At 48.7% G+C, this 27,525-nt stretch overlaps 1 protein-coding gene across 2 annotated transcripts in view; it reads left to right on the plus strand.

The window, feature by feature from the left end:
- CUX1 (cut like homeobox 1) overlaps positions 1-27,525 on the plus strand; it is a 176,772-nt gene that overhangs the window by 23,810 nt on the left and 125,437 nt on the right. For both annotated transcript variants that reach the window (XM_021415472.1, XM_021415477.1), the window contains exon 2: positions 22,145-22,192. The gene's annotated coding sequence lies outside the window, so the exon portion shown is untranslated. The remainder of the gene's footprint in view (positions 1-22,144; positions 22,193-27,525) is intronic.

Raw genomic sequence — 27,525 nt, forward strand, 5'->3', positions numbered from 1 at the left:
GTAGAGGGAATTAATACACAGACCAGCAATGTGGCCATTGCTCTTTCTAAGAGGAGATGCTGTATGATGGGCAGCTGAACTGGAGCAGTCATAAATATCCCAACCTCATGTTTCTTTTTCCTGCAAGTGGGAAAACGCACCTTCAGATAGGCAGCCTCCAAAAAGCAGTGTCCTCAGATTTTCATGTTAAATCATGCTCAGAATTTTATAGTTTGGAGCAAGTGCTGTGCCAGAATCCTGACTGCTTGGTTGTGAAAGCAGCTTTTCAAAGTAAGGAAGGAGCACGGTCCCAGATTCATTATGAGGCTGTTGCAAGGAACTGCATTGTTTTTATGGCTTCGCGTTCTTTGGCTCAAAATGTAGAAATCAAACATGAGATTCTGCTTCTTATTATACAGGTGCATGAGTCAGCTTCTTGTTTAGGTTTTTAAAGCCTTTCCAATTGTGCAATAAAGTCATGTTGAAATGCATTTTAGCACTAAGTGTGTTGTTTCTCTAAAAGCTTCGCTGTAGCTGTCTCTAGAATTATTCCATTTTCCATCCAGATGATGACAGTCATCCACAGTAGGAGCTCCTAGCTCGGCACCCAGGTTTACCAGAGCTCTGCTGAAGGTAAATGCAGCTTAAGGTCAGATTGGGCTAATGAAAACAGAAGTGACCAAGGGAGACCTGTGTGCAAATATTGTTGTTCCTAATGCAGGTCCCAGGAGGTAGGAATGCTTACTGGGAAGCTTTAAGGTTAGAAGCGAATTAAAATGAGATTCTTGCTGTTAGGCTGTGCACAAAGCCTACGAGGAAATGCACTACTCATGCATAGTGGAAAACTGTGTTTTGTGTGGTATAGGAGACTGGACTTCTGTTTCTCAAGTCTTTTAAAGACATTCCTTGTCTTGTTTTAAATAAAAACTACTGACTTGTCTATAAATTATGCAGTTAGTTTTGATTTTCTTCTGTTTGACTGAAGCAATTGTTTCACCTCTAACTCAGGTTCATTAAATGTAGAAAGGCAAAGCGTCCGAGAAGGGTGAAGTTTCCCATTCCTTGATGATCTTGCTTACTGACGGAAGTGCATCTTCCCTGTCTGTGACTGCAGGTTCAAGTTCAAATTATCCAGTGCTTAGCTGAGAGCAGATAGATAGAACCAGGGAACCACTGAGCTTGGAAAAGACCTCTCAGATCCCCAGGTCCAACCCCAATGCACCCCACCGTGCCCAATGACCACGTCCCTCAGTGCCGCATCCCCACGGCTCTGGAACACCTCCAGGGATGGGACCCCCCCACTCGCTGGGAAATAGATTGAGACCGTTTTTCTTGCCAAATTCAAGAACATTTCAGCTTTCAAAACAAGTTCGGTTTTCTTCCAATTAAAGATAGAAGTCTTCCTATTTGAGGAAAACATGGGAAGCTGCAACCCTGTTATCATGGTGCTGAATGTTAGGACATCTGCCTTCCTCCAGGCAGTGCAGTGCACTTTAAAAAGGAGTGTTTGGGAGAGAACAAATGAGCTTCATATTGCACTTGAGGAATTAACTTTCATTTTAGTGGTGGAAGTTGGAAACACCAGTGCAGAGAGTCAGGTAGAGAAAATGGGACATGGCTTCATACTTGTAGAAACTTAAGCATTGCAGTTGCTGTGGAAAGATGAAGGTTGGGTGTATACTTCTGTTGCACTTTTCTGCAAAGCATATTAGCAAGCTGCATTGAAAAAAATCATCTTTACAATTCTGAGGCTGCTTAGTTTTATTGTTTACAGAGGACCATCCGCAGCAGGATGCTAAATGTCTACAGAACGCATGGCCTTGGTGTGGAGCAGAGAGGAAACCAGCACTTTGGAGTGACCACATGTTCGTCAGGGAGACTTCCCTATGCTCTGTATTGTAGAGAAGCCAGGCTGGGGAGGCTGGGCTGCAGAGGAGCATCACCTTCCTGCAGACCTCAGTGCTTCCACTGCTTTGCACTTCCTCACATTGAGCTCTATTGGATTGGAAGTGCAGCACCCACAGCCAGCGAGGCCGCAGCTGGAGCACTGTGTCCAGCAGCACTGGGGCAGAGGAATTATCTCACATCTCATTGCCCATACGTGTGGGTTTGCTGTTCACAAGTGTGATACCTTCCTCCTTTGAAACAGCAGGGCACTGCCGGGCCCTCGGCAGCATGAGGTCTGCTGTGATCCCAAGGTGTTCCTCACCCGGTTGCTCCTACAGAAAACACAATTCTTTTTAGTCTTGGGGTTCCGTCTTTTTTCTTTCCTGGTTGTTTTGTTGGTTTTTTTGCTTTTTTTTTCAGTATGAAAGTGTAAAGTGCTTTGTATTGCTCAGTGACGTGTTTTCTTCCAGGCGCTTACAAGCAGGTCATTGTTTGTTCTGTAGGTTTTTTTGGGTTGCTGGTAAGGGTGTCCAGCATCCATCTCCTTCTTTTTTTATGCCTCTTTAAAACTGGGCTGTACGCTTTGCTTTCTGGGTTCTTTTTAAGGTAACAGATAATGTCTTGGATCATCTCTCAGGTATTTTAGCATCCAGAGCAACGACGTTTAGGAAGCCAGGCCAGTTAGAAAATACCTAAGTGCTGTAATTGACATCTCTGTAATGTGTTCTGCATAGAGTTTGTAAGCCTCTTTCTCCCAGTGTTAGCCTCTGCTGGCAGGTCTGTCCCTACAGGGCAGCTCCTGGTTTGGGGCCTCCCTTGTGCTCTGCTGGGTGTCCTTTCCCCACTCTGTGGTAAGCCAGCAGCCTCCTTGGTTGTCATTCCACTCTTCCTTTATTTATAAGAGGTATTTCTTGCTTTTTATTGGATCTCTTGCTGGTTTTCTCATATTCTGTATTGGAACACTTCTAATTTCATTTCCAAATGTTTACGCTGTACTTTCAGGCCTGTCTTTGGCAGTCTCACCCAAATCCTTTCATCCCTCGGGCTTTCTGCTTCCATCTGCGGTCAGTGAGGAGCTCACGATGGAGCTATGGAGCAGGAGAGCCTTTGGTGCCAGGGCCTCATTTAAGATGCTGCCAAGGTCTTTTTAACTTCTTTTCCCCCTAGGTTTATGTCCATCATTACTTTCACCAATTGCACTGGTCTCTTGTCCTTAATTGTGCTGTGTCCCACAAACCCCTCCCTGCACGTTCTCCATTTGGAGTTGAGAGTAGATTCCCATTATAAAATCTACTCTATAGTGTTCTGCATTGGTCGTGACCGGAGACGTTGTGCAGTTTGTCACATACAGGTATCTGAATCTCGGATCAGATGTTGATAATTGAGACAACCCTTCTGTTTTTTAGCCCTGTGCTCCCTGCCTCCATCTCATTGTGCATTTTGCACCATGCTTGCTCCTCTTTGAGCAGAATCCCAGGGCGCTCTCTGTTCAGCATTGTGCTCGAGCACATGCTCCGAAACCTGAAGGCAGCAGTAACAAGGTGTGACAGAAGTTGATTGCCCTGATTTTTACTCCTTAAAAATGTGCAGAGTCAAGTCTGTGGTGGCTCTACTGACACTGTGATTGAATTTACTGCATCTGGTGATGTAAACACGCAGTGACGGTACGTGCTGGAGACCCAGTTGGGAGCTGCATGTATATGCATTTATTCAGAAGCTCACTGATGCTAATGGATGAAGACAAGGGGTGGGAGGGCAGAATTGATAACTTTCTGGGGGATGCAAGCAATAGATACTGCAAGGAAATTAAGAGCCTTATTAAACTTGGTTAACTAGATGTCCTGACAAGTGCTGAAATAGCGTTCGTTACGTGATGCGTGCAGTACAGGTGCAGTTAGGAGGCGTCATAAGAAACGTGACAGAGGATTTCAGATTGGATTTCTGGGAGAAAACCCCAGCTCTCAGGCAGTGCCTGGCTCTCGTTCCTCCCTGTGATAGTACCACAGTTATTTCCAGGACTATCATACTGTGTTTTAACCCTGTGGCTGATGCATGTGGTTAATACTGGTTAATGAAGCCGAGCATCGTTGTTACTTTCTGCTGACAGCCCAATTTCTGAACGTTTGGGGATCTTTTGACTTCACAGTCCTGGTTCCATCTTCATAAAGGAGCTTTAGGGGATGGAGAAGATGCTTTCATGTTTAACCGGTGGCAGCTGTATTTTAATCTTGCTGTTTTTTTCTTAATGTTGGCGAGATGGTTTTTATTCTACATGGAACTGCAAGAAATTGTGCAGCGAAGAGATGAGCAGCTCCTGTAGAGTCCGTGGATTCACTGATAACACTTTTAATTGTCCATTACTACTCCTTAAGAGCAGCTCTCCTGCTCTTAGACCTGCCAGCGTGCGGTCCTTAAGAACACCATTCTGGGTGGAAGGAAACAACGGATGCAATCAAAACAATGATTACCGTCACCGTCATTGAAATGCAGAAGGAGAAACTAATGTGCGCTCCAAAGGGATGTAAAAAATGTACCACTCATCCCTGGTTTGGAGGTTACGTTTCTGATGTCCATGGGGAAAAAGTTAATTTCTTACCTTTCACTTTCAAGTGAATATTTTTGTATTCATTTCTCACTCTGCATTTAAATGAACGTGAGAGTAATCATTGTTTTGATTACGGTTGTGCTTCCTTTCCCCTGTAATGGTGTTCTTGAGTACCCCATGCTGGCAGCGCTGAGAGCAGGGGAGCTGCTCCTAAGGGGGAATAATGGACAATTATGTGAACATTAGCAGAGGATCTGTGGACTTCTTAGGCCTCCTCATCTCTTGGAGAACACTTGTGCTGCTCTTCCTCTGGGACGCGGGGCGGCTCCTCCGTGGATTTATCTGCTCACACCCAGTCGAGCTGTGCAGCTCTCACTCAAGCACAGGGAGGGCTGCCTTCATTTGCCAGACAAACGGACGACGAGCGGATCGCCGCATTGCATCCCGCTCAACGGGACGTTGGTGTGTTTGTGTGTCACTGCTGAAAGCCAAACTGCAGCCGTGCCCCATAACTCCAGTGCAGGCCGTGCTGTGCTAGTGATGGGTGACGACGTGCTGTGAGCAGAACCCGTGCCCCGTCGCTGCCGTTCTTCCTTTGCCCTGCTCTCCATCCACTCGCTCCTTTAATATTATTACTGCTGTCATTACTATTATTTTTGTGGCAGACATGGTATCAGTGAGCAGGAGATTAAAAGAGTGATTCCATTTGGCAACAGGCGTGCAGCGTCAGTGCCGGGATCCTCCCTGTCCTTTGGTGATGTTAGTGATGCTGGGAGGTGGCCGGGGGCAGTGGGGCGCTGGGATCCTGCGTGCAAATAGAGTGGGGGGTTCTTTCATCACTGTCGTTCCTTAAAGCCTTGAACTACACAGCAGCAGCAGCACCGCCTGAAACATACGTATAGAATATTTTTGCGAATGCTTTTAGTCCTGATTTTTACTTTAAAGCCAAAAGATAGTGGAAATATAATGTGTTTTATTTAGAATTATGGTGCTAGTTGGGGTGGCTGTCAGTACAAAGGCTAATGCTATTTATTAAGGTCCTGGTTTTATTTAATAGCCAGATGAATGGAACAGTTAATAAAAGAAATATTGCTTTATTCCCTGACATTTATGTCCTTGGTTTCCAATAAAGAATTGAAATTATGAATAGTTGATGGTTTAAATTGATGTTTTATGTTGAACGCTAGCTATAATTTCCCCTCTGAGAATTGTAATACCGAGAAACAGATGGTTTTTCACAGTAACAAATTGCCATGTGTACGCTGTACATAGTGCTGGCTTTCAGATGCCTTCACCTCCGGCATCGCAGCGCTCGGCGCTCCCTGCTCCACGCGAGGCAGCGTCGGTGCCCGAGGAGAAACCCAAGTCCTGTCGGTTGGGTTGGAACAAGCAGGCCTGCAGTTACACGGGCAGCTCACGGCCCAGCGGTGGCTTGCTGCTCCGTTGGGTTACGGTGTGCTTTGCCTCCAGCTCGCAGAGCATGAATGAGGCACCAGCTTGGGCTGCCCATGGCCCCCTCCCACCTGCCCCATACCCCCGGGATGGGCACCCCCAGCTCTGTGCGGCCCGTGAAGGCCAGGCCGCTCCGTCTGAGGTAACAGCTCTGAATGCTCGTTTGTGCGTTGTCAAAGAGTTCCTCAGTAATTGTTGCAGTGGGGAGGCGGCGTGAGGTGATGAGCGGAGCGTTTGGCGATCCACGGTAAAAACGCACTTTTTATAAGCTGATTGTCTAGGGAATTGGTGAGGAATTATCACTCCTAAATGTTCCCGGCTAAAATGACCGTGCACGGTTTGGACTGAAGCTGCTTTAGGCTGCGCTTAGGGCAGGAGGACAGAGGCGAGCAGGTCGGTGCCATGTAACCCACACCGGCCATCCCAGCGCACAGCCAAGGGCACAGCATCAACGAGCACTGAAAATGCACAGCTTGCAACCCAGGGCAGCTTGTGAGTAAGGCATTCATCGCTCAGAGCGGCACAGGTCATGTCTAGAATAGAACTGGGTAGTTCAGTTGGAAGAGACACAGACAGGTGATCGAGTCCAGCTTTCTGAGCCCTTCAGTTCCAAACACCGAAGAGCTCTCGTTCTGAGAAGCGATGGAACTGCTCCCCACATCTGTGAACCCCAAACTTTTGTATTTCTTACAAGATTTGGACCTGAGCGTGGTTATTTGACACACCTTGATTTAAACCCCTGGTAAAATAGAACTTTTTCAAGCATCTGAAGTTGCTGGAATGCCATGGTATTAATCAGACTTGTTACTTACCCTAATTTTTCTGGTTGCTCTGCGAATGGCTTATATTCAGAGTAGTGAAGACATGCATCAGGAGTCCTGGCCTTCCCTGTTTTCCCCTTTTGGCTTAATGTCAGGAAATGACCCTTTGCAGTTGGTCCGGCTCCACGCTGCTGCTGACAGATAAAGCACCAGGAACCGCGGGACTCAGGGCTGGAATTGAATGTGGCCATTGACAAGGGCAGCCAAGGTCGGAAAAGATTGAGATGATTGGGAATGCTATTCTAAATCTATCAACTGGTGCTTAATAAATTACCTGGATCCAGTTCCTAGCAGTTCACATCATGGGGCTTAACCAGGAAAATTCAGCAGCAACCCTGTCTAAAGTAACTGGAGTGCAGGTTGTAATTTAAGGGTGCTACGTGGAGCTTGCTGCTACCAGCTTTTTAAAGCTTGTGTAATGAGAAAATCACAATCAGAATAATTTAGAAGTGGTTGTTCTGTCGGTAGCTTCTAGGTATGGCTTGATTAGAAAGCATAAGACCCAGCTGCCATTAATTGTCTGGTAGGAAGGATTGGGCAGGGAGGGGTTTTGTGTACGCTGCCAGCGAAGTGGGATCAGCCAGAGGTGAGCAAGAGCCCATATTGGTTCGTAGTCAGTGCTGCGGGCCAGTAATGCACTTTATTTATTGCTCTTACCATGAAGAATTCTGCCCTAATGCGGCTGGGTTGAAGTTCCAGATGAGGGGAAGATGGGACAGAAGGTTCAGGGTGGATCAGGAGGGTCCGTACCTGCAGAAAGAGCTTAAGAAATCGGGACTTGTGCGTGTCTGGTCTTCAATCACTGCATTGTTCCTTTGAAGTTTGTGTAAATCACATGAAAATGTTAATCCAGTATTTTTAGCCTGGATTTCTCCAGCCGAGCTCCTTCTTTTTATTATTATTATTATTTTCTTCTCCTTTTGGCCTGGACCTTTTGTCCAAGCAGAACAGAGCGCTCCGTGCCCTCTGCTCGCCCGCAGCCCCAGCCTGAGCAGGAAATCCCAGGCAGGACCCGGACCCACAGAACCACAGCACGGTTGGGCTGGGGGGGACCTTAAAGCCCACCCAGCTCTGTGTCAGTGTGCCCCCCCCTCAGCCTGTACAGGGCCCATCCACCTCCACTGCCAGGGACGGGGCACCACCGCTCTGGGCCGCAGTGCCGGCGTGCTGCGTTCCCATCTCCTAACTCACCTCTCTTCCTAGTGAAGGTGTGCGCAAATTATCACGAGAGCACGTTTTAATAAATGGAATAATAGCAGAATTAGTGTAGCACGCAGCAGATGATCATCTCCCACGACGGTGCGTGCGCAGCTTGTGTTAGCAGCAGATGAACCTCAAGGAGACCGCGGCCCAGGAGATGTGATTTTCCACCACGCGGCGCCTCGTGAAGGTGCTGAGCGCTGCACACTGCAGCACAGAGGCCGCAGAGGAGGAGGTTTGGCTGCAGCCTGCCTGTCCATGAGCAAGCACAGCGAGCTGCGGGCAGGTGCAGCCGTCCTCGTGCTGCGTGCATCCCATGTCGCTGCGCTCGGCCCTCTGCTCCTTCCTCTCTTACACATATTAACGAGTTTGATCGCTGCTCCATATAAATGAGGCATAATCTGAAGCTGTCAGACCTAAACTGTGCCTTGAATATACACTAAGTGAATTTATTCAAATTTCTCTTTAAAGCTAGGAATATTTATAATAAAACTTGTCAGGGCTTCAGTTAACAGTTTACACTGGAAGTATTTTTGGTTGTGAAATACAAAAACAAGTCCAAGAACGGCTCTGCGAGCTGATATTATTCTGGTTGCCTCGCATATGGAAAACTCGTGTTGTGATTTCAACAACAAATGAGAAAATTGTCAAAGTTCTATGAAAATTAATTAAGCTCAAACTTGTGCGAAAATTAATTAAGCTCGAACTCCGATGAAAATTAATTAAGCTCGAATGAAAATATGTTAAAACACCCCGCAAATTTATACTAATGCGGCTGGCAACAATTGCAATAAAAGAGCAGCAGATGCCTTTAATTCTGGTTGCGCTGCTTCTGTCTGGGGCTGAAGCTGGATATATATAGGACGAGGGGGAATGGCCTTAAACTGAAGCAGGGAGATTTGGGTTAGATGGGAGGGAGTAATGCTGTACTCAGGGCGGTGAGGCCCTGGCACTGCCCAGAGCGGTGGTGCCCCATGGCTGGAGGTGCCAGGCCGTGGATGGGCCCTGGGCAGCCTGAGCTGGGGGCAGCCCATGGCACAGGGCACGCAGCTCCACGAGCTTGAAGATCCCCTCCGACCGAAGCCGTGCTGCGATCCTGTGATAGCAAAGCGCAGGCAGCGGGCTCATTTTTTATATCCTGTGATGTTCCCGGGGAAGTATGCGGCGTGGAAATGGCTCCTGCAGCCGCGGGCTCCCATTTGCTGCCCGCCTGCTATTCGTGTCAGCAGCTCTTCCCCAGCCCACGTCCGTCTGCCCTCGTGTATCCTGTCTGAGGATCCGCGCCGGGGCAGAGGCCGACTGCGATTCGCTTTGTGCTCCCCCGATACAAATACGTAAAATCATATGTTCGAGTGGAGGAAGCGCAGAAGTAAACAGTATATAAAGATGACTTCTGAATCCCTAGCTGCAGAAGGGCTGGCTGCAGTACGGAACTGTCAGAAGGAACAATAGTGGGAGCAAATCATGTCTTTTTTTAGCTACTGGGATCATATTTTGGAACAGAATGAAGGCTATAGCTTACGAATCTCATTTCCCTCCTTGGCTGTATCAAATGCAGAAGGGGAATGAATCTCACAAATGTCTGCTGGCACGTTAAAAAAAAAAAAAGAAAGAAAAGCAAAACGCGGAGTTCTGGAAGTGGTGTACAGAGTTTGTATGCTGGGCTGAGCACACACAGCCCGGAGCATGGCTGGGTCCAATGGGAGCACCAGCAGAGTTCAGCTCCGGTTCAGCCCCCGTCTCACCCATTCAGAGCCCCGTCTTTGTCTGGTCCTGGGTCCAAGGCAGAGCAAAGCCCTCGAACATCAGCTGAACCGAATGCATGGAAGATTTCCCCAGCAGCCTTGATGCGAACAGGAAATTGATCCTCCAGCACAACCGTCCAGAGCGCCAAAAGCTCGTCGTTCAGGAAGATAATCAGGCACAAAACGCTGCAAGCTGATCAGCTGGGTTTCGCTTTAGTATTTACCGTCAGTTCGGTGTAAAATAAGCATTTAATTCGTTCTCCAAGTGTATTTGAAAGCCTTCGCGCTGGGCCTCGGAGATAATAGCGCCTGAGATTTTTGTTGTGTTATTGGAAAGTGAAACCAGATGCAGCGTCGCCGTCCAGGGCTGGCTTTGGGCAGCTGGGAGCCGTGGGAGAGAGCTTCTATCTCACTGGGAGCGCTGCACCAGGACTGGCTGGAAGGGTGTGGGTTCCACGCAGCGTTTTTAGATGTCGGAGCAGAGCTCCAACACGTGAAGCAGCAGAATGAGACCACCCTGTTCAGACACGGGAGGAGAGGAGAGATTCGTTTGTGGTTAATTTGACATCTCCCAAAGCTGTCAGTACAATACAGCTATATTAGTTTCCATATGTACTACGTGGCTGTGCTATTTAAGCCTCCTTTCTATCCTTTGGGACCTAGTTCTTATCCCAAGTGTGAAACCAAACTGCTTTTTGTATTGAGCATCACCGTGGGACCCTTTTCTGCCCCAGCAGAGCCACGCTGCTGCTGCAGCTGTTTGAACACAAGGCCGCTATTCCACGTGCAATGTAGACAGACCGCTGCTTGTGACGGCCCTGTAAGAAATACCCACTTCAGATTTACTTTTCCAGCAGCCCTATCTGCTGCCTTCCTGCTTTCGTCCCTCAGGATGACGTGTTAGGGATCGTCCCCGAGGGGTGCAGAGGGGAAAGCCCACAGCCCACTGAGATAAGCACAGCACGCACCTTTCTGTTTGTGGGTTCCTTCCAAGCACAATCACTGCCTCACCTGTTCCGTCCCGGTTCATCCAGGTCTGCGCTAAGCACGTCTGAATCTCGCTGACCACTTGTTTTAGAAGATGATAAATCCCCATTCTCCCGGAGCAAATAGATTTAATGGAGCAGATTTTTTTTCTTTGATTTATGTTGGCCATGACCAGGAAGCAGGATTCCGGCATCCAGTCGGCAGCGCTGCGCAATTACAGCGCGAGGCGGGCAGCGTCTGCTGCGCTGCCCTGTGACAAATGGTGGAGGGAGTTCTGGTGTCAGCGTATGATGTGTTCATACAGAACCAGAGCACTCGGTGCAGCAGTAGCTTCAAGATTATGCTTTCTTGAAACCTTGCTTTGAGTGTAGGGGGTGCATTGGTATGCATTGGAGAATGAAGAGAGGCAAAACCAAGTCCCATGCGTTAGCCTTGAGAACAAAGATGAGATGTTAATCACAGAATCACTGAACAGTTTGAGTTGGAAGGGGCCCCCAAAGCCATCAGGTCCCACTGCCTGCAATGCACAGGACACCCACAGCTCCATCAGTGCTCAGAGCCCTGCAGCCTGACCCCGGGGGTCTGCAGGGATGGGCACGGCCCCTCTCTGGGCACCTGTGCAGTGCCTCACTGCCCTCATTGGAAACAACTTCATTATGTCCAGTCTAAATCTCCCTTCGTTTAGTTCGAAGCCATTTCCCCTTCTCCTGTCACAACAGACCCTGTAAAGAGTCTGTCCCATTCTTTCTTACAGCCCCTTTAGGTACCAAGTGGCCGCTCTCATCTTTCCGTGATCTTTAATGTCCCCTCCAACCAAAGCCATTCTATGGCTCTGTGATTCCAAGATCATTGGTAGTTATCGCCATGGGATTAGAAGAGCACCAGAAATAGTTGTGTTTACTTAATGTTGTCATTACATTAGAACGAGACTTGTCTAAATAATGAAATCCTAGAATAGCAGCGTATCACTTGAAAACCGTGTGTCAATAGGGCTTTAGCACGGCTTCAATGTGAGGAGGATGTTACACAAGACAAAAAGATTCCACCAACCTAAGGATAGGAATTGACATTTTTCAGAACAGATGTCATTGATAATTTATAGATGCCTTTAAAAATTAAACTTTATATAGAAACCAGCTTAAAAATGGAGTGTTGTCCATGTTCTAAGTGCATCGGGTACATTAAGCACAAGTGTACGCTTCCCTCAGAGGTATTTAAATACTTGAGAAGCCAGGAGCAGCCACGTCAGCCAGGTCCTGTTGTGTTCAATATTAAAGGCTCGCAGCGGTCTGCTGGTTCCAGTGAGCGCGGCCGTGCTCCTGGGAAGTGTTCTGCACACACTGCAGGCAGTGAGGCACCGCACAGGCACCCAGAGAGGGGTGCTCCCCCCAACCCAGCAGACCCCCAGGGTCAGGCTGCAGGGCTCTGAGCTCTGATGGAGCTGTGGGTGTCCCTGTGCACTGCAGGCAGTGGGACCAGTTGGCCTTTGGGGGCCCCTTCCGACTCAAACCGTTCTGTGATGCTATGAAAATAGTCATCACTGGTTTTATTTCTTAGGTTTCTGATTGAAACACAAAAACAAAATGCATGCTGCCTGGAGAAAAAGGTGCTTCTGCGTCTTAAATATATTACCTTGGCTTTGTGTTTCGGTAAGCTGTAGGAGCTTGCATCGATGCCCTGCTCACCGCTGCGCAGCTCCGTGGTGTGCTCAGGAACCAGCACAGCACCGCAGGGCCAGGCAGATACTGGACATCTCCCTTGGGCTTTCGTGGAATCGGGATTTCTTTTTTTCCCCTCTGTTTTTTTACAAGTCCACCCTTGGTTAAGTCGACCTATCTGCAACCAAACAGGGGTTAACGCACACTGTGCTAAGTACGAAAAGTAACAGGGAGGAAAAGAGAACAGAGGCTCAGCCCAGGAAGATGGGAATTCTGAGATAATATTCAATGTGCCCAAAGGGACAATGCCGCCTCTTGTTGTTGCCGTCTATATTTAGGCACCACGCTCATATGCAACTTAAAATACCTAGAATAGCACGAAGAATTTTTTTTCCCCTTTCATTTGAAGTGGCACAGCGCGGGGCCATTAATTTCGGCTTATCACAGCTGACGCTTGTTGGGGGGGGGGGTTGGAAACAGCGGTTTGAAGCTTTAACTCTTTCCACATGTGTCCCTTGAGAGGAGCCCCTGGGTCCTGGCAGCTCTCCTGGCTGAGTTGAGCTCTGTTCCCCTCATGCAGGAGGGCTCCGTGGGTCACCGGGTTGGTTTGACACCCGTTGGTGTTGGCTGAGCTGATAAGGGGCAGAGCAGCCATCCGTTAACCTTCCATAGTTCAGCAGTAGGTTTTCCTAACTCTGGCTTCCTACTTACATCGGCTGAAACTCCTGATCAGTTAATGTAAGCAGCGTGATTTGTACTGTAGTACTCCAGTTTACATGAGCGATGATTTTCACTCTACTGGGATTGGTGTTCCTCCTTTTCTTCTTTTGCTTTTGCCGTTTCAATGCAAGCCTTCAAGTTTTACCCCATTATAGACAAGACGATGGAGTACTTCTCTGTGATGGTCTGGTGGATACAGAATCCCAGCATCACGGCACGGCTTCGGTTGGAGGGGACCTTAAAGCTCATGGAGCTCCAGCCCCTGTGCCATGGGCTGCCCAGGGCCCATCCACAGCCATGGGGCACCACTGCCCTGGGCAGAGCCAGGCCCTCACCGCCATGAGCGCAGCATTTCTTCCTCTTCTAGCTGAAAGCCATTCCCCGTTGTTCTGTCAATATGGATAAATATATATAAATATGAACTTCGTGAATGCGTCGCGTGCTTCGGTGTGCTGGTTTTAATGGGTAACACTCCGGAGTATCAGTGAGAGCTGACAGAAGCATTGAGCAGAACGATGGAAGAGAAATCACTGCCGTCCTTCCCTAAGCTCCACACTGTTAGAAAGTGTATGGAATAGATCAGAATTCTGTCCCTCCTCTTGCAGTAGGAGCTAACAGCTGTTAGTGCTTCCAGCATCCGGTCATGGCAACGAAACATTTCCCTGCTTTTGTAACGAGAACTTCAAGAGCAGCGTCAAGCACAGCGTGTTGGACACCAGCATCAAGCACAGCGTGTTGGACACCAGCGTCAAGCACAGCGTGTTGGACACCAGCGTCAAGCACAGCGTGTTGGACACCGTTGCCTGCTTTGGTGAACCCCTCGCACAAGTGAGTTATCTCACACGGCTCTGGAGGGCTGTGTGACGCTGCCAGGGCCTCTCTGCTCCCCCCACCCCCCCATCCTGGGGCTGTGTCACCACCACCCGCTGCTGGCGGCCGCTTGGACTCAGTGCGTCCTCTCTGGAGCAGATTTTGGATCCGGCTGGAAGCTTTCAGTACGTTATCACATCACATTGCTTGGGACACACTTGGAGCATAGTGTAAGAATTAACGTACGTACGAAAGGTGGTCACTGCAAGAAGCTAAAAGAAGAGATTCTTCTGGATTTAGGGATCGTTGCAGGCGTTGTTGGGATTCCTCCGTCAGTCCCTGTGTACGTCAGTCCGTCAGGTTGCACCTCCCCTGTTTCTCTTCAGTTACCAGTTAGTGCTTGTGGCGGTAACTGGGATTTCAGGTTAGCTGTAATGGAAGACATCCACGGTCTGCTGAGGTGCATGCCTCCAGTTTAAATGCAAATGTGAGTCTCATAGCATCTCGCTCTGGTTTACTCGCACATACACACGTATTTCAGAGTACTAACAAGTTGTTAGTAGTTTAGGTTTTACTGAAGAGTATCTCCGCAGAGTCACAGGGATGTTAGGGCAGGAAAAGACCTGTGAGATACCCCGCCGTGCTGTTGACCATGCCCAAACAGTCACCTCCACCTATCCCAGACCAAGTATTGTCCTGCATCCCTTGTACATTCATGTAACCAGTGGGAAAATACGTTTGAGAAAATTATCTGACAGTTTGTCTGATTCCGTGGCGCTGCAGATCAAGGAATTTTGCCATTAGGAATAAGGTAAAAAGTTTGCAGCCTGGGCTGAAGTGATGGTAGATAACTCCATCTGCAGTTGCCATATATAGTCATACAAGGAAAAGTCTGCACAAATCCTCCAGACGTTTATGGACTTCTCTGATTCATCTGTCAGAGCCAAACAGCTCCAGCCAAGAGATAGGGAATTTGTGAAACCGCACCGAGTCCCCGCACTGCTGCAACCGGGGGAGCAGGGGGAGAGGAGGAGGAGCGGGAGGACAGGGCGCGCGGAAGGCTCTGCTTTCGGTGGGAGGTTCAGGAGATGAGTAACGTTCTGGGGCTCTTAAAAAAATGAAAAACAAAAAAAAACCTTGAATTCATTTCCGTTGCTATAATCAAAAGCCGGCTTGCTAAATTTAGCAGTCTCCTATAGACGCTCGGCTTGTGCTAGCAACAGTAAAACTATTTTTCCTTAAGTGCAATTTGTCACCTCCCCCTTCTGAGTTAGAAGATAAGCTTGTATTAATTCTGTTGATTTATTATTACACAAGTATGTCTCATTTTAATCTGTTATTGAGTTCATTGTGATTCAGCGCTGGGCTCGCATGCCTTCCGTGATGGAAAAACAGCACTCACAACGGCGCAGGCTCAGCTCTGTCTCTTCTCCTTTTTAAATCTTCAGTCCTCTGCATTTCTCCCCCTGACTTCTCATCCCCCCGCAGCAGTTCTCAGTTCGCCATCTGAATTTGGGAATCGCTCCCGGCTGAGACCATATATCACAGCGTGAGGAGATGCTGCTGCCCCAAAGTGCTCTATGTGGGTCTTTTATTCCTAAAGTTCAGCCAACAGGCCGTAAACGCGCTGAAGAAGGCTGCAGTGAGATTTCGCTTTCTTTCATCTGGATGATGCATTTATTTCTGCTGTGCGCTCCCAAGGCACATGCGCTGTGGGCACCGGGAGCTTGGCCAGGAAGCGCCGTGCTAGCAGAAGTTTGTTTTCTCTTCCATTGCTTCATTTACAGAAGCGACGCGACGAGATCTGCGCCGTGTTTCGTCTTTATGTCGGTCAGCAGGGTGACAGCTGGACGGACTGCGAGGTGTTCGTAGCCGGGGTGCTGAATGACGTGTAGTAAATGGTAGCACTGCAGAATGGTTTGAGTTGGAAGGGGCCCCCGAAGCCACCTGGTCCCACTGCCTGCAGCACACAGGGCACCCACGGCCCAAAACCATTGACGCTTGCATTGGAATCATGGCAGAAGGGAAGGCTGGCTGTAACAGTCCAGATCAGTGCGTGTACCTGTGTTCTGACATGCGGGTGTGATGGTGGTTACTAACACGGCCCGTGCGATAAGTAACAGTCAGCAGAAAGAAAGTTGTGCAATATCTGATGTCCCGTCAGCGCACGGCCTGGCCCTGACTCACCTGCGGTCGGTACGGATCTGGGAGGATAAAATCTCTTTCCTTCTTGTAATATTTAACGCAGGATTATTCTTCTTTCAAACTTCACCTGTCTTTAAAGGAGCATTGTTACATTTGGGAATTTCTTCTGCTCTACCTCATGGTCATTTTGGAGCTGGGTGCCCCGTCCCTGCAGACCCCCAGGGTCAGGCTGCAGGGCTGTGAGCACTGATGGAGCTGTGGGTGTCCTGTGCATTGCGGGCAGTGGGACCTGATGGCTTTGGGGATCCCTTCCAACTCAAACCATTCTGTGATTCTATGATCCTAGACCATGAACATTCTTAGTGGCCGCACCTTCCCAACGTGGCAGGACAGAAGCCCCACGCTGGCACGCCGGGTTCGGGCTTCTACATGTAGCTCGGATGAGATGCGCTGATTCACACGCAGCTCTGCTGGTGGTGGAGGGAAGGTGGAAAATTACCAGTACAATTATGGTTTCGTGTTAAATACTCCTCGTTTAAAATCCACCGTGTGAAGCATTAGTCTGTGTTTGAACTGGTGTTGTTAATTGGACCACAGCACTCGTAGGTGCCTTTTCTGCAGAGTCACGGCCCAGGTCATTAGCTTCTCATTAGGCACGTTAATTTTTTAAGACTCATAATAATTACCTTTTTTCAGACGCTCCCCATTTTACACCGAGGTTTCAGTGATCAGCCTTTCATTTGCTTGGAATTGGCTCTTTCCAGAGCTCTCCTACCTGAGTCATTTTTGTTTGAATGATCTTTTCAGTTTCCTAGCAACTCCGGTTTTAAAGTTCCGAATTGTTTCTGTTCAGTGTCTTTTGCAGCCGATGTTAACGTGCCGGTTTATAAATGACAGCGAGGTTTCAGCATGGTTCTGTGCATTCGTTTGTGAAGTCGGGTTAAGAAAAGAATCTTTTTTACTGTTATATATAGTCTGTGTGTGTATATATAGGCATACTCATATATACGTATATATGGGTGCAACAGTTCTTCTTTTGCACAGCTGATTCTTTAAACAGTTGTGAAGGTAGCTGCTCTGTTTATACGCTGCCGCATAAGCCCAGGGTAAACTTGTTAGCTTTCGGTTTACTTGAGCTTGGAAGAAGCCAGCCGAAGATTCCATTAAGATTTGCTCAAGTGAGTAGTGCCGCTGCGAGCAAAGCACCAGCCCCAGCGGCAGCGCGGCCGCGGGACACCTCCACCAATGCTCTGCTTTGCTCCTGCCCGGAGGAGCAGGGTCTGCCTCCAGCAGCACACGGGGCCGCAGGATGAGCCCCCGGCTGCTGGCATGGCAACTGGGAGCCACACGTGGCAGGGAAGCAGGGGCTATCCCCAAGCAGCCGGCTGTCGGGCTCGCTTCTCTCCAAGCTCAGGGTGGTGCAGGTCTGAGGATGCTGCCCAGCATCCAGGCGCCTCATTTCAGGGCGTCCCTCCCCACGCAGCAGCGCGTGCCCTGCTTCCTGACCCCCGCAGGCTGAGCGTGTCCCGCTGAACCGCAGCGCGCGTCTCCTCGCTCCGCTCCCTCCCCGCAGCTCGGAGCCCCTCGCAAATGGAATATTTTCTCACTTCTTGCTGGGTGGGTCCGCGCGCCGGAAAATAGGTCAAGAACAGTAATCTAAATCTACTGCTAATAAATAATTAAAGCTAATGGAATTTGCACAAGATCTGGGAGCTGAAATATTTCAGAGCGCTGCGGCGTACGCTCGGCGACTGCGAATCGGGATTTTTTATTTATCGTTGCGCTACGTGGGAACGTATCTGTGAATGTCACTGAAAAAAACCACATTTCTGTGTGCGGGCAAATACCGGCACGTTAGTGTATTCAAATAACTAAAAAGTAACAGAAAACAGTTAACGTCGTGATTCATTCCTTAATGATCAGATTTCAAGTAAATACTTTAGCACCCTTAAGCAATAAGAGCTTTTATATCTCATTAAATCGTAGTTCGACTTGAGCAATAAATGGTTGGCTCGTATGATTTAATTTGTCTTATATTTTAGGAATTAAATAAGTCATCTGAGCCGCTGCGCGGTGCCTGTTTGGACAACTGGCTGGGATGCCAGTTTCAGAGCAGCGCTAAGTGAAACTAATGGAAGAGGAAGCCTCCCTGTTTGCCATAGTGCAGCTCCACGTGTGTGCCCATGATTTCCGATGGAGGAACTGCAGATGGTGGATTTATTTCTTTGCAGCCCCCCCCCCCAGCAGTGGGCCGGCACGTTGCCCATTGGGAGAGGGGCTGAGATGAGGGTTCGTCCCGGGGCCGTGCCCTTCCTTCTCTGTACATGGATCGGGTGGATGCACGCGGTCCCACACAGCAAACCCATATGGGTGTCGTGCTGGGCTGCCGGTTTGGCATTGCTGGCTTGGGCTGGTGGATCGTGCCCGGTGTTGGGTGCTCGGCCAGGTCTGAGTTCCTCGTTCTGTGTGGGCCAACGAGGAGGAAATGCAAAGGGTGGGATGTGGTGGAGCGGGCACCTGATGGGTGACAGGGCGGCTCGGGTAGGTGGGGACAGCCGAGCTGATGGCGTCAGCAGTGCTGCCAGCGGGCCGCGGCTCGCAGCGATGTCATTCTGTCTGCCATTCCCGGCGTGGCTGCCAGCCCGCGTGGCTCTCGGGGCGGCGATACATGGAGCAGATGGTAGGAGCTGTGGTGCCGAGGCACAGGAAACGGGGTTTGCCCGTTTTTTTGGGTTTTGCTTTGTTTTACAGCAGCACGGTGGTTGTGCAGATGATGAAGGTGCGCGCAGGTCGAGCTCGGCTTCCCGCGCTGCTTTATCAAACCAGGGTCAGAGGGCTCTTGTAGTGACATCCAGAGATAAGCGCTTGGGAAGTAAATGAGATCGAGAGTCTGAGGGGAGATGAGAAGATGCAGCTTCAGACCTCCAGTAAATTACCAGCACGGCGCTGGTACCCTGACCACTGATGTGTGCTTTGTGCTGCGCCGTGTATTGAGATAGGGGGTGAAGTAATGCAGTTGTCTGAACGATGCGTGTGTCGCCCAGGTTTTTCCCATAGGTTTATTCTTGGCTTATTTTCCACGGAGTTATTTTTAATGCGAATGGAAAGGGAGTTAAGAATGGTTTGGATTCAGATTTCATTGTGTGGCTGTTTAATCAAAATATAAACTAGTTGTTTGTGCCCCCGAAAAGAGGAAAAGGCTGCATTAGCTTTCAGCTATCAGATTTGATTCAGCTAATGATACAGCATCCTAATTCATCGTCTCTGCTTCAGATATCGAGTTCGTCTGTGATAGAGCCTTGTTCAGAAAACCTCTCCATCCCAATACATCATCTGCAGGCAGGGAGACGGAGCACGCTCGGGCAGCGTGGAGGAACAGGCGGATAACACGATTGTATCGGAGCCTTGGAAGATGTCAGTGCATCGTGCTGATAAATTATCATTTGTTTCAGTGTTCAATTGCACGTACCCTTGTAGGCGCTCTGCTCGGGGGTGGTGATTTGCCAGCTGCATGTGAGGGCTGGAGCTGGGCTCCTTTCCTGACTTCATCCCAGTCCAGGCACTAAAGGCCACCACATTTGAGCAGACCCTAAATCACACGGTGTCCCTGCTGCCCGGCCCTGCACGCTCCCCCGGGCCCAAACTTAACGTCCTTCTTTCTGTTCGGTTTAGTGAAAATGAAGGTAAAATTCTGTTTGATGTTCATGTCGGATTTCGAGACTAAGTCCGACCTGGAATCTTTCCAAGCTGCCAAAAAGAGATCTCAGCAGCACAGTGTTCGCTGGTGACTTGTGGCATATGTGATCCTGACTTCTGCCTGTTGATTTGTACTTCCCTTTGTTGCGAGCTGTCTGAAGCTTGGATGCTGTTTAGCCGGGGAAGGAATTCTAAAAGTACCTGTAGGTGCTTCAGGGGCAGCGAGGAGGAGCTGGGCTGGCACAGGGGAGGTGTGTTCCTTGGCCGTGCCATCGGCCCACTGAGCTGCATGGCAGATGTGGTTATCACAACGTCCCTGCGGGGCTCAGTGCGATGGGTGCTGATGTGCACAGCCGTGCTTAGGCTCTGGGAGTGGAGCTGGGTGCTTTGCAGCTGTGCAGTAGGACTTGGGGTTGGTCACGGGTTAAACCCCCTCTGTGTCCACTTTCATGAAGCGTTGCTTTGCCTGAACGCTGTCACTGTCCCCGATTTTACGAAGTCTAGAAGGATACCAGCGTCCTGACTGTGCGTTGCGTGCCTCACTTTGTATTTCCATGTGCATTAAGATCCTGGCCCCAAATGCGGGAGTTTACTTTGCCACTGATGGTTTTGTGTTTTCTTCAACGTCGTCATCATCAGGCTGCAAGGAAAACGCATTGCAAAACGTGCAAAGCCTCCTGCTCTCCCCGTGTAGCCAGGAGATGGGGAAAGCTGCTCAACCCGCCCGGCTGCTCTGGGGCAGGCGGAACAGGCAGGCGGTGGAGGTGCAGACGGATGGCACCGGCCCTTTTTCTGTCCCAAAGCACTACAGAAAATATCAGGAACCGTTTAGGTGTAAAAACAGAAGCGTTTATAGGTTTGGTACGGAAGAATGAGCTTACAAAGCTGTGACATTATCCTCAGCTTGATGGGGATTAGCTGTGTGGTAGTGCAGTAACCACGAAAGAAGTGAAATTTGGCCGATCGTTTGTCTTTGATAGCTTCATTTGCGTTGGGCCCCCTAAGCCATCTCTCAGGGAGTGCGAGAACTCCTGATTCTCCAACTCTCTCTGCCACTTGTCATTTAAATGACAACAACCGCTTCTCTGAAAGCCTGCTTTTCCTTCAGCAAATCAGACTAAACCCTGTGCTGCGTATTTTGGTGTGTGGTTTCATGTCCAACTGGCTGCGCGACTCTGGATGTAAACGTCTTATTGCGCTGGAAAAGAGAACGTCCCAACTTTTCATGGCATTCTGAACCCACTGTTCTGATGGGACCACCCCTCCTGGGTAACCAGCATCAGTGCTGCCCTGGAGCCATGCAGCGCTGGGGCCTTGGGTTGTGCCTCGTGCAGTTTCTTTCTGGCCGTAGATGTGCTGTGGAGTTACTGGCTGTGCCTCAGCGGTGGAGTATGATGGCAGAAATGGAGTCACAGACTGACAGGATGGTTGGGTTGGAGGGGGCTCACAGCCCCCCCCCGCCATGGGCTGGGTGCCCCCACTGCTCAGGCTGCCCAGGGCCCATCCACGGCCTGGGGCATCTCCAGCGATGGGGCACCCACATTGCTGAGCCAGGGCCTCACCGCCCTCTGAGTAAAGAATTTCCCCCCATGTCAAACCTAAATCTCCCCTCTTTTAGTTTAAAGCCGTTCCCCTTTGTTCTGTCAGTATCAGAATGCGTGAAAAGCAGGAGCCCAGTTTCTTGGCTGTGCATGAGGAATGGAGAGGGTCCACTGCAAAGTCACAGGACTTCATTCTGCTGGCATGCACATAATGGTATTTCTGAGAATTTGTAAGAAAATGAGACCTGAGCCAGCTGAAAAGTGGGGCCCCTGAGAATTTTGTAGAAGGCAGAACTGCTTCTGCTGTCCTATCTTGTCTTGGTTGCTGAGTAAAACCATGCTAGAATCTTTTAGGATGTTTCTGTAGGCAGTATTTTAATGAATTTAGTAGTACAAAATGTGTTGTAATTCTGAAGAAATACTTGAGTTATACAGAAAGCAACAAACCATGCTCTCATCTTCAGCATGGCTATCTCCAGTTCTCTGATGGCTGCAGTCCGAGCAATCTTGAGAGAACAACAAATAAAACAGACCTTGTACAAAATGACAGCACTCCTAGCTGGAATGATGGTCCGGTCATATTTCTTTAAGCCTGGCTTCCATCTGTAGGAATTTCTTCCGTGTAAGTTCAGAGGTGTAGCTGCTGTGTAGGTAGATAGAGGCATTTGCTTCTAATCGCATTAGTGTTTCAGCTGAGTGATGAGATTGAAGACATTCAGTGCTTACCTAACATCAGTACGGTTTTGTTAATTAATACTATCACAACAGATACAGGTATATGTCAAGCTGGAAGTGTTCAAACTTAATTTTAGATGTACTTCTTCTTTAATCAAAGCTCCCACAAAACGCGGCCACGTCTTAAGTAGTGTTCCAGACCTGAAAGTAGAGTTAGGGAAAACTTGACGACGACACATCCTTTCACATTTGTCTGATGGAATATTTTGCTTCTGTCTTCCAGGACCTGCGCAAACAGGTAGCTCCATTACTGAAGAGTTTCCAGGGAGAGGTAAGAGCTTCTGCTTCTCTTCGTGCTTTCATTTTTGCTCCGTGTGATCAGCGTGCCCGCAGCCTGCCAGCATGGCCGGGCCGGGATGGAAGCTGTGAGCAGGGAGCATTGCAGGGGTTCCGCTTCCCTGCGTGCTGGATGTGTGTGACACGTTGCATTTGTGCTGGACAAGCTAAACTCGTCCAGTCCCGCTGCATTTAGCAGCCCTGATGTAAGCTCTCTGCTGTGACTCAGGTGCACACACTTGGTATGCCTCGGTGACCGGCTGGTTTGAATGCTCAATGAGCGCAATGTGACGTATGTGTGCAAAACTATGAAGATGCTACAAGTAGTTCCAGCTGTGAAAGACTGTATGTTAGGTGTATTTTAGTGGGCTTGCTGGAAAACTTTGGGTGGAAAACCAACAGAAAGTGCTAACAGCTCCGGGGCTGCCTCGTTCCTTGGTGTCTCTTCACTCCGCTCCATGAGAAGCGCATGATCAGAGCGATCACAACTTCAAAAGCCAACTGGTGTTATTTGCAAGGGTTTGCAAAGGAGAAGGCAGCAGAGCCAGTCACAGAGCGGAGCATTTTGGCTGCAGCACCCCCTCACCAGGTGAAGGCCCCGTGGGGGCTGTTGTACTCCTTCAGGAAAGTGCTGCGATGGAGTTTGCAAGCTGTATTTCTCGTAGCAGTGCCTGGGTTAGCGCACACTTTGTGTTCTGTTGTAGAGCTCTGCTTCTAAAGCCCGCTCTGTCACAGCAGCAGCACTTTTGGCTTTGTCTGTCTGCAGCAAGTTGTTAGCTGATCTTGTGCTGCTGCAGTTCCCATCAGCGCGCAGAGAAATTCAGGAGCATGTTTTCAGAAGTCTGCGTAGAGAATTAAGTACACAACTCCTATTATCTGTAATGAGGGTTGCATTTCTGATTGCTTGCACATCCTGCTAAATATGTATCCCAAATAAGCAACAATTTCTCATCTTCAGAGCAGCATGGAATTCTTAGTTTACTCTCCGATTTCCCAAGTACTGCCATAAATAAATAAATAAGTGGAACAACTTTGTCCTTGATATATCTAATAGCAGTTTGTGAGAACAAAGAATGACTTGTGTGAGTCCATTTGCCAGTAGAAATTTACACTTCAAAATTGCTCCAAGTGAATTGCTGTGCTCTTAAAACCTTTTCACTTTAGTTTCAAGCTTGCAAAGCACTGACTGAAGTGTATGTATGCTTTCAGCACTGTTCTTTAATGAAGGGAATGTCTGAGGATCAAGTAAGAGCCATAAATCCAAGTTTTGCTGCAGTGAAGGAATATCCTGCCGTAGGATCTTGCCTGTTGGAGGCCTTGGTGTGGCTCACACGCACTCCTCCTGCGCAGATATCTGCTTCACTCATGTAAGAGTGAAGTTTATGTTGGTATAAATTCAATCTCATAAAGCATAAGAGTAAAATCCGTTGGTAGAAATCCCCTCTTACTGAAGTGAAGCATGAATATATCACAGAACTGTGCCGATGAATCTCTTACCAGTGATTCTGGTTTCCCTGAACTGTACAGAGTTTCAGAAACCTAAAAGAATTGAACTGATCGTGTTTGGTCGCTGTTTGTAGTGAAGGCTTTCTGAAGGCTGACGAGCTGAATGCTCCAGGTGGGCCGGGAAGAGGTTCCGTTCAGCGTGCAGGCTTTTCTCTGCTTGAAATCCATTGGAGACGCATTGCCTTACGCTGTTCAGTTATCACTCTGCCACATAAGAGAAGGGGCTTTTGCAAATCCCGTGCGGGATGCCATGTTTTCCGCAGGCTCCGGGCGCTGGGGGAGAGCCTGGAGATGAAAACGAGCAGTTCCACAGTGATCAGAGGCACGTATGTAGCTTTACGTGCCCGCTGCTGTGCTCCGGCCGAGCCCTGGGCTGCGTCCCCGGCTCCTGCCTCACCTCCACGCTGCTGCTGCAGTGAGCCCTCAGGAGCACGGCCTCTTCTTTTTTCTCTTTTTGCTGGCGTCGTTTTGTGCCAGGTCGGTGGCTGACGCAGCTCGCTGCAGGCTCTGCTGGATGGGGAGGGCAGAAGAGCAGAGCCAAGGGCAGGAGGTGCAGCTGTGCCAGCACAGGTTGACTTAAACTGTCCTTGAACTGTATCCTCGCAAGCCCGACGTGACTTGGAGAGGTTGCCTTAAGCTCACATTTTTAAGTGTCCTCCCGAGCATGCTTTGTGGGACATCTGCTTGTAAACCTGTGGCTACTTCGCTTTTTACAATAAATGCAGCGATCACTTCAACCAGTTTTGCTTCTCAGCTTGGAGGTGGATATTGACACCTTTCTACCCCCACTCTTTATTTTCCTTTTGGATAATACGAATTCATGTGTGAAAAAAAAAACCCAACCCACAAACCAGAATGTTCTGTGTTCTGTGGATATTTATCTCAATCAGAAGAAACTGCAAATGAAAACCGTTCCAGTTACCAAATACGCCCTTTCCATGAGTTGTTGGGAATAACTCTTTTTGTAAAGATCTTGGTGCTTTAAGGAAGTGTGGATTTTTTATGATGATGGTTGAAGTAAAAGCATTATGAAATGAAATCTTACCTACCACCGATGTTAAATCTCACGTTTGCTTGCTTATCATTCACCTGAGGATGCATCGTGGTCATGGCTTGTTCATAGCTAAATGCAAGACAGAACCAGAGGTTTAAGAGCTCTATCATTCAGTCATTAAATCATAATCTATCATTTTCGAGTTGGCATGGCCCTCCTTCCAGCAGCCCTGAGATGAGCTGTGTTGCTGCCCACCAGGCCGTTCTGCATGGCCGTGTTTATGGGAGCGGATGGATATTTGTACAAGAGATCTTAAAAATAAAACTTTACGTTCTTGGGCTACGTGAACTTACAGAACTGACGTTGTGGTATGGAAATAAAATGTCTGAATCCGTATTTGTGAAGTCATCAAATAGATATTTTAAGGCTGGGAAAGGATTTCCTGAGGTCATTAGCATTCTTTTCATGTGGCATAGCAGCACTGTCCAACAGTAATGCAGTAATCCCTCATTTGGAGAACCCTTTAAGGCACAGACTGCAGACAACACGCTAGGCTTGGTTTCTGTAAAATCCATTTCTCAGATTCTTCTCACAAAGTGAGCACTTCTAAGAGTGCTGCCGTTCTGATGAGACCACTCCGGCTCCCCACTTAGCTGAATTGCTCTTTAAAGTATTAATTTGGTCAGCAGAGTAATTTAATAATTTTCCATACGCAGACAACAGAAGCTGAAAATCTGTTTGGTGTGCTGGAACTACTAATCACGCCTTTGAAGCAGCGCTGTAATAATGCCTACAGAACTTCAGGCGTACTTTCCTTCTGTGTTTTTCAAGGAGTGTTCCTGAGCTGATATTCAGCCCCTTTAATTTCCTTATGTTAAATTTACAAAGCTAATTAATACAATTTCTTTCCTGTAGGTTCGCTCCATGATGGCTCAATTAGAGTAGCAGTAGAACTGTGGTTCAATATTCAGGCCAGCTTCATAATTGAAAACACATTTTCTTCTCAAAAGCTGCAGCTGGTTTGGTTCTGCTCATGCAGAAAAGGATATAACCTTGCATAACATAGGAAATGAACGGTTGAGAGAGAAGCCAAATTCAATTTCAGTCAGATATTTTGAGGATAAGTCCGTGATCTATGGAAGCAAGGGAATGAAAAGTGTGTGTATGTGGAAAGCAGCGTATTCAGCACTCTATTAATCACGGCTAGCCTGGGTGCTGTTGTGTGCTGTTGCGTTAGCGCTGATTCGAGTACAGAGGCTGGAGAGCAGCCAAGCACTCCAGAAGTTAACCTCTTAAAGACCCTGAGCTGCTTTCTGTTGAATAAATGTAATTTTGTGGTCAGAAATAAATGCTTGTGATGTAGCAGGAGCTTTGAAAACAACAGCGTGGCAAAGCTATTACAAATTGCTCCGTGTTGTGGAAGTCAACAGCACACATCAAAATTCAGAGCTCGCGTCGAGGCGATCCCGTCGCTGCCACCCTCCCATGAAAGTCCCATTAAGCCAAGCCGTGCAACAAAATGGAGTCAATCTGGTGCTTTTGGTGGCTACTGTTATCTTCCTGGGACAGACCTCAGCGATGGGGATAACAGACCGAGTCCCAAACTTAACAGGCTCCAGCCAGACACCGGGCGCCTTTCTGAAGCTCTCGCAGGTTTGCCTCCATCCCGTCTGGTGTGCAAAGTCCTACAGAAACGTTCATAGCTCCTGGGGTAACTTTGTGGAGGGGATCAACCCAAATCCTCTTATTTTTATGTAATTGACAATGTGCTGAAATTCCTGTTGGCAGCTGGTGGGCTGTCTATATTAAGGCGTGCTATGCCGCTGCCACGCGTTTGGGTGAAATGCTAACAGTGGTGGGAAACTATTTATGCAAAATTCAGATAGGCAGCACTGTTTCAGTTCACAGTGTCAGAAGTATCTTCTCCTCCCCTTAAAAAAAGAGAGTTGAAGTGTGCTGGAAGGAATGGGGATGGGGGGGGCTCTGCAGGGCAGGATTCTGCCGAGCATCACCATAATCCAGTCCCTGCTTCTCCAAATACAGAATTATTCCTGTATTTACTGCAGAATTATTGCACGGCTCAGTTCAAGCCAGTGTCTGGTTTTGCTTTGCTGTAGTAAAGCAGTAGTGATTTTTAATAGGGCATCCCAGTATAGAATACGAGCAAAAGATTGCACTTTGGTATTTATGTGCAGGTGGATTTTGCACAGAGGCAGTTAATGAGCTCACTGTTGCAAGGACTCCACTGCCCTAATTTTTAAAATACTTGAAAGAAAAGTTTGGGGCATCCATAAGAGAGAAGAGCGACTGTGGGGCCCGGGTCACTGCTACGGAGGCAGGAGGAGGCTGCTGGGCAGGGGAAAGCTCCTGCTCCCTTTCCTGTAGGATGGCACCGGCTGGCACCGTGTCCTCCTTCCTTCCCTGACCCTTTGCTGTGCCATGCGCTGGGCTTCAGCGTGCCCCTCGCTGGGCACGTGTCCTGCATGCTGTCCTGTGCTCACACAGAGCTTGGAGAATGGAAATCACTGTCCTGGGGGACGTGTCCCCACAAGCTACCGCCTGCTCGTGCTGAGGGTGCTCAGCATCCCCTGGTGAGTGCCACACATCCTGCTGCTTTTGTTGCCTTGCTGTTGAAGAACCGAGCTGCTGTCATATTCACCTGCAAAGTGTCTTCTCTGCTTCCTTACTTCCTGACATTTTTGACTTTTTTTAGCACTTTGACCCCAATTTGCCACCCACACCTTGACACGGGTTTCACGCCATACCCAGCCCATGCCAACACAGGACCGCCGCTGGCAGTGTCCTCACCCCAGCCCCATTACCCACCT

Source organism: Numida meleagris, chromosome 18 (assembly GCF_002078875.1).
Source record: "Numida meleagris isolate 19003 breed g44 Domestic line chromosome 18, NumMel1.0, whole genome shotgun sequence".
NCBI lineage: Eukaryota > Metazoa > Chordata > Aves > Galliformes > Numididae > Numida > Numida meleagris.